Source organism: Cyanistes caeruleus, chromosome 1 (assembly GCF_971803275.1).
Source record: "Cyanistes caeruleus chromosome 1, bCyaCae1.hap1.1, whole genome shotgun sequence".
In the NCBI taxonomy this organism is placed as follows: domain Eukaryota; kingdom Metazoa; phylum Chordata; class Aves; order Passeriformes; family Paridae; genus Cyanistes; species Cyanistes caeruleus.
Genome location: NC_141701.1, coordinates 21136161 through 21153041, shown reverse-complemented (window position 1 = coordinate 21153041; position 16881 = coordinate 21136161). Strand labels below are relative to the sequence as shown.

At 43.4% G+C, this 16881-nt stretch overlaps 1 long non-coding RNA gene across 1 annotated transcript; it reads right to left on the bottom strand.

Annotated features, from left to right (window-relative positions):
• Positions 1 to 1014: 1014 nt before the first annotated feature.
• Positions 1015 to 16352, bottom strand: LOC147655362 (uncharacterized). Its single transcript, XR_015284664.1, has 3 exons — positions 16212 to 16352; positions 8091 to 8197; positions 1015 to 1151 (listed from the first exon to the last, which is right to left on the bottom strand). It is a non-coding gene; the product is annotated as an uncharacterized LOC147655362 (long non-coding RNA).
• Between the last annotated feature and the right edge of the window lie 529 nt (positions 16353 to 16881).

The following is a 16881-nucleotide window of genomic DNA, read 5'->3' as shown; positions in this document are numbered from 1 at the left end:
ATGGGAATGGAAGTCAAATCGATTGGTATGGCCAACTCAGAAGATCCTGATGTAGTGAAAACCCTACTGTAGAATCAGAGGCAGTGAAAATGCTGAGAGCCTGCAGAAAAATAAGTCTTCTGCCCTCTCTTCTCTTCCAATTGAGATGCATTTCTCTCTAGTCTAGGCTCTGTCCACATTCTTAATTCACAAAATGTGATACAGACTGCATGCATTATTTCTTGGGGTTGCAAGAAGGCAATTGTCCCCACGCACCACAAAAGAAAGGAGGCATTTTTTTGTTATTTTCCAAAATACCACAATCCTATATTCTCATTGGCTAATGAAAATAACCTTAATAACACACTCTGATTTACCAATAACTGACTTACTGGGAGTTACTGGGACTTACTGGGCTGGGTTCTAACCATACATGTTCTCCAATAGTACCTGCAACACAACTCACTGCCTTCCTCCATTTACATGTAAGCTTCACACAGATTGGTGTGGATGGTTCTTCTCATCAAGCATGGGCAAGGGAGCACAGGAGAGTCAAGAAATGAACCTCAGCAAGCCCATTTGGAGAGTTGCATAGAGAAAGGTTTTGGGAAGATGGCTAGAAGAGTAAAATGGATGAAAGCAAGGCAGAAATCTCTTTACAGGTGAAATTTCTACACCTTCTGTCTTCCAAACTCAGACAGTGCAGGATAAAGCCAGACAGACCTAACAGATGTAAATCTGTTTGCCAAGAGAGAGTGGTGATTTGGCCCCAGGACTGATGGCTGGTTTTACACAGAAACACTTGGTGACACATCTGGTATTCGTAGCAGGAACCACCTACTTTCAAGCCTGCCAGAAAAAATATGATTGCTTCACTGTGTATCAGCTGTTCTCCTATACACAGGCGTTCACATGTTTTCCTAGAAGATGAACAAGCCTGTCTCCCTTCCATGTAGCTCTGGGACTATTTGTGTTTCAAAGAAGCCAGATAAAATGCACTAAAACCAAGAGCATAAGTACATTTGGAGCACAAACCTCTTTTGTTGTGGCTTCAATGGCTTATCAGTGCACTGACACACACAGTGGAAGTCCTCTGGTTGTGTCCACACCAGGCACAGACTGATGGGCAGACTCTAGAGAGCTGTGAAGTGCTCTTCCCCCAAGTCACTCAGCTGAAAAACATTGAATGTCCAGTGTAACAAGCACAAGTCATTCAGAGCAACACCTTAAGCACTTCAGTCCCATATGTGAAAGGCCAAGATCAGTCTGCTGTGTTCCCACCAAAGCTGATCAGAAAAGTGGAGTAGCATGTGATAAAAAATAATTTACCTTGTCAGCAGAAACTCATAAACCTCCCCTCAAACCTGTATTACAAGGGTTATTCTTCAAACTTCGACAAACTGCAGTGTTTTTCTAGGTGCTATCATACTAATATTTTAAAACTTCTATTTATTGTGAGGTTTGCATAATTGTTCCAGAAAAATATCAATTTGTAGTACAACATGCAAGGAATGGTTAAAAAAAGTCATTACAAAGTCTCATTCAGCAGAGTTCCAAACTGACAGGGTTCAGATCATGCATTTCAACCTAAGAGTATTTTAGTACATTTGACCATCCCATAGAATTGTTCACCAACATTTTTATCTATTTGCCCCTCACTTTGGCATTTTGGTAATTTTACAGGATACACAAAAAGGTCTTTAAAACATATATTAATACCAAATAGTGTCAAATTTCTTCAAAATAACTAAGTACTGCAGGGGTGTTGCACCGTGTTTTTGGAGTGGTGGTGCCTGTGATTGCTTCCTGAATACATACTACACTTCAAAGGAGTTCTGCATTTCCAGAACTGTTTTAATCAGGCAGACAAGGCCACCAACTGGGAAGGGCACAGTGACGAGCAGTTCTCTGCTGCAGCAGGAGGAGCACATAAAGGTTGCAGAAATTTAACTAATTTTTAATATCATAATTTTCAAACCTTTTTGTACCAGTTCCTGTTCCCTCAGTCACATACACTGCCCCTGCCACACCCATACATACCCCCTGCCAGCTACCTCCATCCTACCCAACGATAAAGAAAACACTTTTGCCTACTGAAGTATTTTGTTTCTGGTCGTACAGAGACATTTTTAAAGTGTTCCCACACATAATTCAGTATTTTATCAGCAATGTTTTATCTGGCACAGGAAATTCAGGAAAATGTCTTGGAGGCATCATGGAGCCTCCATAACTGATATTGAACGGCTGAAGTTGGGAGAAGAATGTCATTAATGAGTAGGAAACCCTTTTATATCATCTTATGTGTCTAACTCAGCTTTAATATTCACAATTGATTTCTCTTTTCCAAATAATCATACATTTTATCAGTCTTCACCATGACTGAACAATTATCTACATTTTGAAGAATTAACTGAGTGTCACAGAATATTTCCAGCTATTTAGACATATTCATGAGGCTTCTTCTGAAGGCTCACAATTAGGCTGGAGAGCTAACACCCCATCCCTCTGAAAGATTGCCCAAGTCCATTTGATGTTGTTAACACTGCCCAGAATTCTCATTATAGATTGCCACAGTGAGGTGTTCAGAATGGCAGCACTGGTCCCTTTGGGCTACAGATTGCTGTTCCAGCTATTACAGGATGAATTTATTTTATTTGGAGGGGGGGAATAAATCCAAGCTATTCTTGCAGTTTCAACATAAACAAGAAAAAGACAAAACTTTTCCAGCGTTAAAACTCCAAATATTTTCTCCCATAAGACTGTTACCCCTCCTGTCCTCCTGGCTGGAGATGTAACCCATCTGGAGATGCCAGCACCAACCCCATAAACTCTGCACTGTGTCTCACCTATGCAGAGCCCCAAATCCAGACTGCCTGAAAAACCACACTTGCACATTCTTAGGTAAAGCTGCAAGATCTCAAGAGGTAGAACTTTTCTGGGAGCCTGTCCTAGCTATGCCTGCTCCTGTCTGCCTCCTGCCCCATTCAGATGCAGGTATTGGTGACCTCTCTGGGAGCACTTCCACAAGTACAGAGAAAACCTCAGGAACAGCCAGGCCCCTTGGAATCAAGCCCTGAAAATGGGAACCAGGAGTCTCTTTGCATGTCTTTCCCATGACTGGAAAGCTCCTGAAGGATGGACCTGTGTGGCTGCAGCTGAGGGGAGCAAGTGCCAGGGCTGGTGATTGAGTGCCAGAGAGGTGGGGTGGCAGCAGGAGCAGGAGGGGAATGAGCCATTTGCAGCAGGAGATGAAAGGGGATCCTGGAACATCTGGGCAGAGATGCAGGAAAATGGATGGAGGTGGGGACCATAAAGGAGATGAGCAGGCTGAAGAGGAAGTCTGGGAGTCAGAGAGCTGTGGGGAGGAGGGGCAGGTTAAGGAGGAAGGACCACAATGGGGAAAGCAGGTTTGGATGCAAGAGTAGAATGTGGTGGGTGGGATGGGGGTGGACATGGTCTGAGATCTCACTGAAGCTGGTGGAAAGCTTCCCCTTTAGAAGAGAGTAAAGGAACAAATAGTCTGTGTGGAGGAATGCAGAATCCCCAAAATAATGTAGTACAAGCAAGAAGCCTATCTAAAAGCCATGTCTCCTGACAAAGAATCATCCAGTGTGATAGTGATAGAGAAGGATATCAAGGAATTAAAACTCCTGAAATGCAGCTCCCAGATTTTCCTTGTGTTGTTGAAGAGAAAATTCCCCTGCCAAGCACAAGAAAGGAGGGCACTGACCCACAGCTCCTCATTTGTGAGAACAGGGAGAAGATACCATTTGAGAAAGGGGTATAGTAAGCAAAGCTGCAGGTGCACTGAGGCAGACTCAGTGGAGGGAGGGTGATGGGAGTGCAGCACAGGTCCTGACACAGGCAGGAGCTCCTCACTTGGCCCAGCACTGCTTGCTCCCTCCAGGAGATTGCCAATGATTCAAGGGTCCCAGGTTTCCATGGGCACCTCCAGTGCAGAGGAAGCTCCTGCCAAGGTTAGCCCAAAATCAGGCTGTTGCAAGACCCTAGGTCCTCAAAACCCAGGCTTGAATAGCTCCAGTGGCACTGGAGTTGTGTGGGTTAATTCAGACTTCCCCACATGCAGCATGTCATGCATGGGAAAACTGCTCCTCTGTAAATGGAAAGCATGGTCCCCAGAACTTCTATTACTGAGTCCTGCTTCTTCCCACAGTGCCAGTTCAAAACTGAGTGTTAGATATTTCAAACATGAAGAAGATTAAGTGCTTATTTTTCAAAAACACTTTCTGAGAACGCAGTGCAATTTCTTCGTGCTTTGTATACCAACACTCAGCTATGGTTGTATATATAATCAAACTATATTTGATTGCTGTAATAAAGTTATTTGATAAATGAACATCTGGCTCATGTTAACTCCTCCCCAAACTCTCCAAAAGAAGGAGTGGTATTACTTTTCCAAGATATTGCAGATCTGATATTATTTCCCAGTCTCCTGAGCAGTATCCATGCCTTGCAGCTCCACCTGATGCAGTGTTATGTGTCCAGTTTGTCACTAGGCTGTTTGTGTCCTTTCCCATCAGCTTATTCTCCAAGACAATTATAAAATGACAGACCTCCTCTCGTGACACTGCTCCCTCAGTCTTTTACTATCCCTCATCTTTGCTATGGGTCAAAGTCTGGTTGCAGTTACCATATACTAAATTATTTCCTCGGATTTAAAGCTTACTTTTAGCAATGGTCAGGAAATCCTATTAATCATGTCTGTGGCAATCAAAATTCCAGTCAGGGAAAGTGAACTATAATTACTGATTTTCATCAGGCATGCTGCTGCCTTGCACCTGAGTTTATTAACCAGCCAGCCTATCTGATCAGGGCATGGGAAAAACTCCACAGATGTCAAATGGGAGAAAGTGGAAATGTGCCCAGCTGGTCCTCAACTTTCTAAAACTCTTCCCTGTCCCTGCTCAGCCTTTCACAACCAATTTAACACATGCTATCCCAAAGGACAGTGTGAGATGCATGTTGCTTGTGCAGTAGGACAAGAGATTTTAGCAATAAACACCTCTTTTCTGGCCTCAGAAGGGGCTGGCAGTGCTGTGCTCTTCATCAGACAAAATCCACTTCCCTGGTGCAGGTAAAGCAGAGGGGCAGGAGACTGACCTGTGATACCACAGGGCACTTTGAAAACTGTGTAGAGCCTTACATTTAGTCTCATCCTCATCTGTTGCTGTTAAGGAATTAAAAAGAAACATAAGGCAAAAGATTCAGGGTAAAAACCTGGCCATTTAGGTCAGTATTTTACCTCAGGTACATTATTTGATTAGCTGCCTTTTTTTTATTTTTTTTTTCCAAGACCTAAATCTCTCTCACTGATAAATATTCATATTTTCTTCACTACTAGAAATGATCCTGAGGCTCAAACTTTGCATCTTATTAGCTGAAGCTGTTAGTCTTAGTGTAGTTAATAACCATAACTGGGCTAATGGAGCATGTACATAAAATAGTTATTGCTCTCTCTTGGAACTGAAAAGGCCATTTTGGAAGTATAAATGTTTTTTGATTTATCAGGAAAGGCTTCTCAGAGCATTTCCTGGATAATGGCCTGCTGCAGAGGAGGCTTTAGACTGCCCACGCAAATGTGTCTTGATGTCAGAATCCAGACTGAGAGAGAAAGAGAATAGACACAAAAATTGACTGGTAAATATATTTAAGATGACTGGCACATTGTTATGAATTTATGAGAAATAAATCAGAACATTTGAAATAATCAACCAGATTTTAAGGACTTCTTAGCAAAACAGACGTACACTTCGACGCTCAGATACTCACTCACCCAGACACTCCTTTGAATGACAGTGGGGATATTTGGATTTCATTTTTTTTACTGCTTATATGATGTAATTATCCACTGAAATTCACTTATCTGAGTCCTTTGTTTACCATGGATTCACACAGCAATTTTCTTTTTTTGAAATGGAAACTATCAACCAGTCAGAGAATACCAGAGATAAAGAGCATATGACCAAAAAAGTGAAGCACAGAAAAAAATCAGTAACAAAAGCCCTCCTACCTGCCAAAAGCTTTCCTACCTGCTGTAATCAAAACCCTGGGTCCTAAGATTTTGTTTAGCAGGACAATGGACTAATTACAACTGGCTTTGGTAGCACATACATTATTCACATCATCAGGCGTAGGATAAGAATTAAAAGAAACACTGCTAAATTAATTTCCTTCCCAAGATGAAATGAAAAGTTGCCCAGGGGACCAGAGAATTAACAGAGCTTTGAACAAAGGAGAAAACAGAGCAGGGAAATAGGAAAATCAAAGGGGAATTTGAATAAGAATTCATCAGCTACCTTAATTTAAGTGTGAAACCAAAGAGCTGTGACAGCAGCCACATGAGCATTGCACTGGGCTCACCAGTGTCGATTTAACACAGGCAGAGCAGCCCATGGTTGGGAACAGTTCCTCTGGGCAGAGCCAGGTTTAGTTGAGAGCCAGGGCTGGTGCTGGTGCTTAGGATGTGATGGGATGTGAACAGGTGATATCTGGGTTAACCTGTGCCTGTTTTAGGCTGCACCCTTCCCCACATTCACTAGTGCTACCATTCATGGCAAGCCAAGCAGAAGGGATCACCTCCCTCCCCCAGACCACGTTCTGTCCCACCAGGCTGATGTCCATTGCACAAGGGGCTCCGAGGGTGGGTGAAACTCACTGCTGGAAGACTAGTCTGATAAGTGAGAGACAGTAGAGATCTTACGGATCTCTTACCAGATCCATAAGAGTCAACTGTGTTGGTTTTAAGCCCATGTTGACAAGCAAGTCCTTGTTCTTCCCTTCCTTATATCTAGCTGCAGGGCTGGCACCTGGAAAAAGTAAATATGCCTTGTGCTTATGGGATCTCTCAAAGGACATGGCTTTTCTTGGAATGGGGAAGCCATTCATATCAGATGCAAAAGGAGAAGCAAACTTCAGCCTTGGCATGCAGAGCTGCCCTTTACCAACACACCTCCCTGAAGTGAGAATACACCTGAGAACCTGCTGGTGGTGTTGGTTCCTTGCAAGCACAAGAGTGTCCTTACTCTCTCTCTTCCTCCTACAGGAGCCCCTGTGTGGCCCCTTGCCCTCTTTTTTGACCACAAATAGTTTGGACACGAGATGCATCATTTGCTCTAATGCCCTGGTGGTTTCTGGTGATATCAAGCACAACCACCGAGAGGCTGGGGAACCTTCACCCCCCAAGACTGGGAGCCTACTGTTCTCTTTCACACATGGTGGCTGTGTTATGTATATTCTGTATTTTCCATTATTCCTGTATGTTGAGGTGTAGGGAGTGCACATGCTCTCAGGGAAATTGGAAATCCCCTTTGACTCTCAGCACAGGACAGGTTCCCAACATTTTGTGTTGCATCCTGGGTACCCCAGTAGGAATCCCATTTTCTGAGCATCCTGCTCAGCTCCCTCCTGGAGGCAAAGCCCAGGAGAAGCTGGCCTGGTGGGAGTGCCAGAGCCCTCTGGGGAAGCAGGAGCTGCCCTTTTGTCCATCGAGCAAACTGACAGGACAAAGAAGGTGAAGGGTGGGGCCATTTGCAATTAGAAAATGTGAGGAGGAGAAGAACTAGCATTCCCAGCATACTGGCTTCCCACATGTTTCACAAGCCAAACTCTCCTCTAGATTTTTGGCTTTTCTGGTCGATTCTGCTGCTTTCAGTCTATAGCTTAGGCTCTGCACTTCATGTAAGTAGGGGGAAACAAGTCCGAAGCAAGGGAGCAGAGGGAATGGTAGTCAAAATTTGCATGTTTTCCTACCTCAAAGGCACCCTTAGGAACTTCTACATGAATGCCAACACTTAAATATTTTCTTCCTCTTCCTCCCCTCATTCTCTCTTGGGTATTTATTTATGTAAGAAGGGTGACAGGATTTAAAAGGAGTGCTAATTGGCTTAGATACAACTGGATACTGAGGAAGGGCACTCAGCTTGATAGATCAAAATGCTTCTGCTTTTGTTGCATAAAACAGGCACAAAATTGGTCAGAAAAGAAGCATGAGCTTACAAACAGCTGAAGAAGTTGCCACAATCAGAAAGACAAAACATTTAATTGATTTGTTGTTGATGCGAGAGGTGAGCACAAACCCCAGTTCCACTCACCTGAGAAGGAATGCACTGAGGTGTACTGCTGATGCCAGATGACAAGTGGCATGGAGACTTCCCCAGCTGCCACCCATGGCTCAGGGTAACCCAGCTTTCACCCCAGCCTAGAAGAAAATGAATGATCTACTTTTACAAGGAAAAATTCAGAAGTCTTTAAATGTTACTGAAAGACATTTTTTTTAACACCACCCACATTGCCTTCATTTCTTGGTAAGTCTCAAAGTAAAAGCCACACCAAACCAAAGTTTAACAATCCTAATTTAGATTTTCTAAAGCCTCTTCCCTCATTGCAGTATTTGTGGGCACTTTGATGAAGTGTATTTGCTTCAGAATGTGCTTCAGTTGTTCCTTAAGGGGGTAAGAGCCATCCCTCAAACGTACTACTGAACCCTCACAAAAAACTGTAGTTTTCTATTAAAAAAAAAGCAGCTGATGTAGCTGGAGAGTTTGCTGGTGAGAAAAATCAAGGTTGGTCCCAGCTGGCCTTTGGTCTGAGCCTGCAGCCCTGCTCCAAACCCTCCACTGCTCTGCAAGCACAAGGGGCTCCGTTCACCGCCCACGTAACATCACTGATGTCAGATAAATCAGGTCAGCTTCCTCTAAAAAGAGCATAAACCATTTTTCACTTTGCAATTACAAGAGAAAGAAAGGAAAAAATGTATTGGGCTCCAGACACCACACACAACTGAGTCTCACTTTGTCTGGAAACAATACAAAATTCTTATGCAAAGCATAAGGGGGACAAAAAGAGCCCAGTCAACCCCTATGAACTCGCAACAGAGGGTTCCCCTCTGAGCCTATATAAACACCATATGCACTGCTGGCTCTGGGAAATCCTGGGGACAGCTATGGCTGGATAAGAACTGCTGGGTCAGAAGATAATCCAGGAGGGAGTGAGACAAGCTGGTGTGTTAGACAAAGGCCAGCACAGCCCTCTCAACAATCCACCACACGGCACAGTGCACTCTGTGAGGAGCTCTGCTGAGCTGCTGAAGGCAAAACATGAACAAAAGATTAATTGAGCCCTAAATAATAGCTCTCAGTGGAGAGCTGAATCTCTGTGCCTTGAAGAGCAATGCACTTGAGTGTGTCAGATCCCTGACAAATGCCAGTAATGCCCAAAAAAGCAAGAGGTGAGCAGAATTTGCTACCCTTTAGGAGAAAAACATGTAAACGGTACAGTTTAAAAGGTAAATACTCAAAAAAGAGATGGTACCTATGATGTGCAATGAGTACTGAAGTATGTGTTGTACTCACCTGACAACAGCAGAGCCAAAATCCAAACTACCAAAAAGTTGTCCCTCAAGCTAGTCCCTGTCAGGTTTAGCTTTGCCAAGACACTGCAGGACCTGGAGAAGCTGGTGTGAGAGCCTCATCTTACCAACCCTTGTGCTTATCATCCCACAGCTCATGGACTGCAAAGGTAGAAGGAATCATTTCTACTGCTGCAGAGACATTATTCCAGACCTCTCCGTGGGTCTGGCTCTTGGTCTTGAAGAGCTACACAAAAAAGACTCCAAGACTGTGATCTAATTCCTGAATGTATTAAAAACAGAACTACTCTGTGGCATGGGCAAACAGGAGGGAAAATGAAAGGCTGGATTAAGACCCTTCTACCTACAGCATTTCCTACCCAAATTCTACATCTCTGTTGTAGGACACAGAGTGAGCAAAACGAGCCCATGCACACACTGCCTTTCTGGAAATTTCAGTAAATCTGCCATTTACTTCATCTGAATTTGCAAGCTTTGCCAGCAGTGTTTCCCAGCCTGTGTGGTCAGCAGTGGTTCCCTGCTGTGTCTGTGTGTCACAACTCCCCAGACCTTTTACTCCAGCTAGTCCTGTTAGATGCACGAGATTTATGTTTTGGTAGGGACCTGCTGTGTTTACACTTTCCAAGTGGTTTATAGGTTTATGGCAGGTTATTGGGAACCTCAGGTGTCAGATTTAAGAGCTAAATATCACAGTGAGGCCGTGGAGAGCACTTTGAAGTCAATCAGTGCTGACCAAAGCCTTCTTTTTAAATATGATACATTTTGCTTTTGGTGTTGGTCCCATGTGAACGGTCAACCTTCTGAACTGAGAATTTTGGAACTTTTTCCTACCAACATAGCTTGCTTTTTAAATGCAACCGAGATCAAAAAGATAAAGCTTTTGAATCTTACATTGGCAGGTTTTTTGCTAAGAAAGTCTTGAAAAATACATAGTTTCCTCAGCTGAAGAGCTCTCAGCTGATTTTGATGAAATTTGCTAAGTTATTCAGCATGAACTTAACACAGGCCCCTCCCCCCCAAAAAAGCCAATAAAATATTTTTAAAAATCTGCTGTGACCAGAGAATGAAAATACATAATCTTGTCATGCTTGTCAGTCAAATTATACAGAGTTTGCAGTGGAAGAATTCCTTAAATTTGAGGACAATTTTTGCAAACTTTTATTGAGAAAACACAAGACTGAGAGTAAACCTACAAATATGTCCATGCTAAAATGAGATCCCAGAGACTTTGCAGTGTCTTTTCCATAAATCTGAGTCACAATGAGCAAACCTCTGACACTGCTTTCTTTGAAGTATTGTTTTTACTAAAATAAAAAATGAAAACCCATGTGCTTCTTTCTATGATGAATTATTCAGCTCCTACAGAAAAAAGGGACAAAAGGAGGAAAGAAGAAGAAAGCTGGGAAGCACATAAATATCACTCACAAAATGCAAGAATAAATCTAATAACTTTTGGAATTTCTGTGGAAATATATTTTAATGTTCTTTTCAACACAGGAAGCGTGGCCTCAGTTCACATGAAATGAATGTGCATAAAAAAGATACTAAAGGTTCTTGTGCAGCTGCAGTGCAGCGAGCTGCAGCCATCCATCATGAAGTTGCTGCCCAGGGGGAACTGCCCTTTTATCCTAATTGTATGCAGGGTTGTTCAGCTGTCACATGTGACTCTGGTAGCTGTTTCTTCAGTTTTGCCCACATTTTGTACACAGACTTCTGTAAACAAACCTCTGGTCTTAATTTCTCTGATCTTCTCTTTTAACAAAGTACAGTGTATCTGCAAGAGGGGAACTGTGCTCTCAGAATTCAGCCAGGCATGGCTCATCTTGTGCACTATCAGAAGGAAAAAATCTAAATTGATATTAAATCCTGTGAAGTTAAGGACCTTTTGTTTTCAGCAGTTGATAAATTGAGACATTTATATTTTACAGTGCTGATACAGATGACTTGGATGTTTTCTCCTCAGCTGTAATGTCCCAAATTGTTGTTTCTAATGATCATCCCTCTAAAATACAGCATTATGCACCTCCCTTGGTACAAATAGATTTTACGTAGAGGTTGATGCTTTCTTTTACTACTATGACCAAGTTTAATTCAAACATAGTAGGAACACAGCAGGAAAATGCACTACTTTAAATACAACTCCTATTGCATAGCAAAATCAGAAATTCAGCTCCTTGTTCAATTAAAGCAGATGAGAAAGAGCAGTCAGTGTAGGAACATTAATATGTATGAAGCTCAATAGAGTGTCTGTAGATGACAGCTGTGCTCTGTTCATGAGGCACTCCTGGATGGGAGTGTTCTGCAGTGTGTAAGCAAACCCCTGAGGCTCAGTGGTGGTGGGAGCACACTTGGTCCTGCCTGTTTGACCAGTTCTGCTCTGGAGCAGCTCCCTGACAAGAGGAATGGGGCTGGAGTTGTGCTGATGTCAAATGAACCACAGTTCATTCCCCCTGCCCCTTCCCCTGGAGCAGAGGCACAAGCAGAGCCCCTCTGCCCACAGACATCATGTTGTGAGCTCCCAAGGGCAGAGGGCCCTTCTGGACTGCTGAGTGCTTGGCCCCATCATGTGCACCTGCAACCTGTCCCTCCATTTCCAGCTTAAAAACTTAAACTTGGTCAGACATGAAATTCAACTTTGAGTGGCTTCAGAAACAGTATTTTCTAGTTTGTCAGAATTGCTTGGTCCTAACTAAAATCCACCAAAAAAAAAATCACCAAAAATTATGTGTCTTGGTGTGATGCAGGAGGAGTTCAGACAGAATGGAGCCTCCCAGTTCTTGCCCATAGCTGGCCTGGCCTCTGACACTCTGGACTGAACACGTGGCAAGAGGCCAAATGATATTTTGTGAAAATATGCAAGTCCTTGGGAGATGAGATAAACAACCTTTTATAACAGATTTCAAAAACAGCTCCCCTGAAGAAGTGACAAAGAGAGTCCCGATTTTGAAGAGTGATATAAAAGATAACTTCTTGGAGGTCCATGTCAGTCACGCTGATGAGAGGAAGATAAATATAGCTGCAGAAATGGCTGCTGTACTCCAGCCCATCAGATTGGCTGTGGAAACTCTGCACGGCCTCCCTTCCATCATCTCAAAGATGATGTTTACAAGGAATAAAGTACGTAATTAGGCAAGCAGTTGGCAAAAGACATAATTTATCATATTAAGCAATTAAGCGGCACTGGACCGATTTGGCTGCAGCTCTGAAAAATCCGCATAATGAAACAGTGGCACTTGACATTAAAGTTGAACTTTCCTTAGGTCTAATTTTGACTGCCATTCACAAGGTTTTTTGGACCGATTGAGTTGGGAATGTGGGCAGCACAGATGCAGAGCCTGGCTGTTTGTCTCCACAAGCTGTGCCAGCCTGGAGCAAGTGCCAGGGCAGCAGCGAGGGCTGAGCAGGAGCAAAGCAGCCTGTTCCTGTGCTGTGCTTGGAGAGCTGTGCCACCAGCTCACCACTATGATTTTCGGGGACTGGGGAGGTTCCTGTGCAGTCACCACTTCCCTGCTACAGGGTGTTCCCTTCCCGGGGTCACTCCCTGCAGGTGTGGCTCCTCAGCAGCCTCTCAGCGCACAGGCTGCTGGTGCGGATATTCCTGCGGTTTGACTTTGTGGCAGTGCAGAGGAGAGGGAAGGGTAGACCATGGTGGGGTGGATTAGCTCTGGCAGCCACCCCAAAACTGCACAGCCATTCTTTATCGCCACACACCACTATCATGGTTTATATCTACAGAGGCAAACTGATCCCACTTTAAATGGGCCCAAAACCATCTTCTCCTAGTTTGGGGAGAGAGAAGGACACTAGCTAGGACGAAGAAGCACCCAAAGAATCATAGTGATGCATTTGTTGTTTGCTTTCTACTTTTGTTCTTTCAGTGAACACTAGCATTTAACTCCAATGGAGCCATTTCACATCTCTCCATGATCCTTCACGATTTTGGAGCAGAGAGAAAGAAATCAAAGCACAACCACAAAGTTGCATGCCCATCATTCATGCACTTAGGAGTGCTGCCAAAAATTTCTCTTCTAAAAGGTATCAGTTTTGATGTCTAACATCCTCTAGTTAAAAATTTATCTATTAAATGTGACTTTCTTATCATTTATGCTGTTTAATTCCAGGCAGTTTGGCTGACTGAAGCAGGTGAATTAGTTTTGCTCTCTGCCTCCCTACACCAACACAACAGCTCTTTTTTTGTAGTCTCCAGAGTTGCAAGCTATATGTTTGAATAAACTGTTCATGCCTGGAATTGTTAAATGTTTGAGAAGTCTTCTGTATACAAGAGAGCTTGAAAATCTTTATAAAAACAAAATATATTGTTGTTTTAATCAATAACTAGCTAGTAATGGCAGGAATTTTTAAAAGCTAGTGTTTATTTCAAGAGTCTGACTGGAAATTCTGTAATGGGCTTTCAATTACAGGAGCTTTTTATTAGGTTTAACTCCACAATCACTCTTCACATTCCCTGGTCATTACTCCTGAGATGAAATGCTGAGGAGATGGGGGATTCCCTGTGTTTTGCCTGCAGCAGGTACCCATTATCAATACTGCTATTATCCCTATGTACACAGCCAGAAAGGTTTTTTTGTGCTGTCAGCAATCTGCACATCAAAACATGCTCAGCACAGAGAGTTAACGAGCTGCCTCCTTTATGCAATTTTATCAGAGATCAACAGACCTGGGTGTATGAAAGGCCTTTATGTAATTGAAGGCAGCAATGGAAAAATTCAGATTTTGTGAAATATCGTGAAATTTTTTTTTTAAGCAATGCTTCTGCTATTTGAGTTTTCTCTTCCAGCTCTTTCAGGACTGCTTAGCCAACATAAAACCTCTATTTTTATCTTCATTTCTACTTTTTTCCCCCCTTAAAAAAAGGAATAAGATGAAGGCCACTCCAGAAAAACATAAACTGCAGCTATCATATTTGCCTGCAAATTCCTTCCCAAAGCTCGCCTTGCTGTGATGTTTCCAAAACATGGCATATCTAGCCACTGATACATCTAAAGTAAATTTGCTACCTGCTATTCCTAGTGTTTTGAACCTTTTGTCAGCACTATTTCCAGGATAGATATAGCTCTGCTGCCCAGTGTGCCAGATGTCTGACATCAGGCTGTTTCTCGGGGTGGAAGTGCCCTTGCTTACAGAAATGCAGTGTGAGCTAACCACCCTGGGACTGCTTAACCCATGCTTTAAAATTACATCTTGCACTGTTTTGCTTCTCTGTGCCCTCAGATGTGTTTCTCACATGGCCCTTTCTCTGGGTGCTCAAGGACAAGAAGGGAGGGGATGGATGGTGGGGGGATGCTCCCAGTGTTCAGCCAGTGATGCTGGGTGCTTGGCAGGGCTCCTGGGAGCAATCAGAGCCAAGGTTGTGTTCAGAGTGTGGGAGGATGCTGGAAAAATCCATGAAAGGGAGAAACATGTCCCACTGGAGTCTCAAAATTCAACTGATTTTATTGCAGCAAATGTTATTTTTTTTTTTAAATAAGAAAAATAAAATAATGAGTCTGCAATATTTGCATAGCTTTGAGACAGCTCAAAGGCTCTTCTCAAAACAAATCTGATGCAGTGCTCACAAAAATACTGATTTATAGGATAAAAGGCTATGTCATCTAGTTTGAAGCACTTAAACCTCCCTGCATTCACTTGTTCCAGGAAATAGAAGTCCAGGCTCTACCTGAGAAGAAACAACCACGTTTCTTCACTTACTTTACCATACAAGACTCAAAAAACATCTCTTCTTTGGAAAAATATGACCTCATTTTGTTCCTTGTAGCTTACAAATCGACTCCTTCTTACAGCAGGTCTGGGAGCTGATGAACACCATCTTCTTGTAACTATGAGAAACCCTTTCCTCCATGTGTCTCCTTGCAGTAGGCAAATCTGTTCCCTGAGATACGAGACTAAATAAAAGCTCTGGGCTGGTGCCACTTGAAGGATGTGCAGTTTACAGCATGGATGTTTTTCTGCCTTGGCTTTCTGTTCCAGCTTCTGGGGTGTAAGATGCACCAAAAGGAGCCAATTTGTCCACTAGCAGAGGGTCCCAAAAGGCAGGCACAAAGCCTTCAGACATCCTGATGCTTGCCTGCATCTACTCAACACAGTGAGATATATCTCTACACATCTATCTCCCTGTCATTTCCTGAGCATATGTAACCCTGCAGGCAAACCCACAGCGTGCTGTGGCCAAAAGGTGAGGTTATCATCTGCAAACCCACACTCAAGGGCACTGCGAGAGCTTTGGTCTCCCAGAGACACCCAGGCAAGTGCCTACTGCTTGCAATTAAAGCTGTTTTCCTCATGACCGTCTCCAAAAACTTATCCCTGAAATAAAAAGCCAATTTGTTGTCCAACAAATGCCTCCTAGGCCCAAACAGGTCTTTCACACGTTCTGGTGTGGCTGGTGTAACTCCAGGGATTTATGTAGGGTAAACCACAGGTAAGAATCAACTCCCCTCTGTCTCAGCAAGCTCTCATTCCTAACGGGACTAACCTACCTTGCACTGCACACACGATGCCTCTGCTCCTCTGTGCTGTCAAGTCTACACTTCACTGGGGTTTATTGTAGCACTAAGATCACAAAATCCTGCAACTCCACGATGTTGTACCGGGATCCCCCCTGGCCTGGCCTCCACGATCTCCCCCCACCCTGCACAACAGTTCCATCTCCTTTGTTTCCCCCTCACTTGCTTCTATTTTGCTCTTAGGGGATCTCTACCCTTTCCATTGAAGCCATGCACATTTTCTGCCTTAACCCACCTGAATTGTCACTGCTTCTTTCCCACCCATCCTAGTGTGTATGCTGGAGATGTGGTTTAGGAATCTTATTTGGGAAAACACTCACCTGAACCTGTGCATTATTTCCACACTCAAGGGAGCCTCTTTCATCCTAATGCATCACCATCATGAACAGTTAATTATGATCTCTGTGTATCTAAAAGGTGGAAACCTTTTTGTTGCAGAGTGGCAGAATATGTATCCCTTATTTCAGCTCCCTTCCATGGTCCTTGTCCGTTTGCAGGTTTTTGGCTCTGTGCTCCCCACGTGTTAGTGATTAGCTGTGCTGTTACACCCAAACTAACAATTTCACTATTAAGGCTGAGATCTTGTGGTTTTGAGCAGTGAAACAGGATGCACCAGTGATATATTCACTAACCAAGCCTTCGTAATTATTTGTTAAAACCAGAAAATCAGACACATAATGAAGTAGTTAATTAACATTTGAAACATATTTTTACCTCCATCTGGCCTGAGGATTAGCCAATAAGTGGGGTCTTGCCAGGTTGTTTCCACTACAATACAACGGATGATACGTCAAGCATATCCTTGGTGCAGCAATGTTTATTTATCCTATCAGACATACACAGAGCCTTGTTTCCCTGAACACAGAGGGCAAACAAACAGGAGCAGGTTCCTTGCTCAGCAGCCCAAGCCTGCCTTTCCAGGGAGCACTGTGCCCAGAAGAAGCTCTGTCTCTTGGCTTGCTCCCAGAGGCTGCTCCTGGATCTCTTACT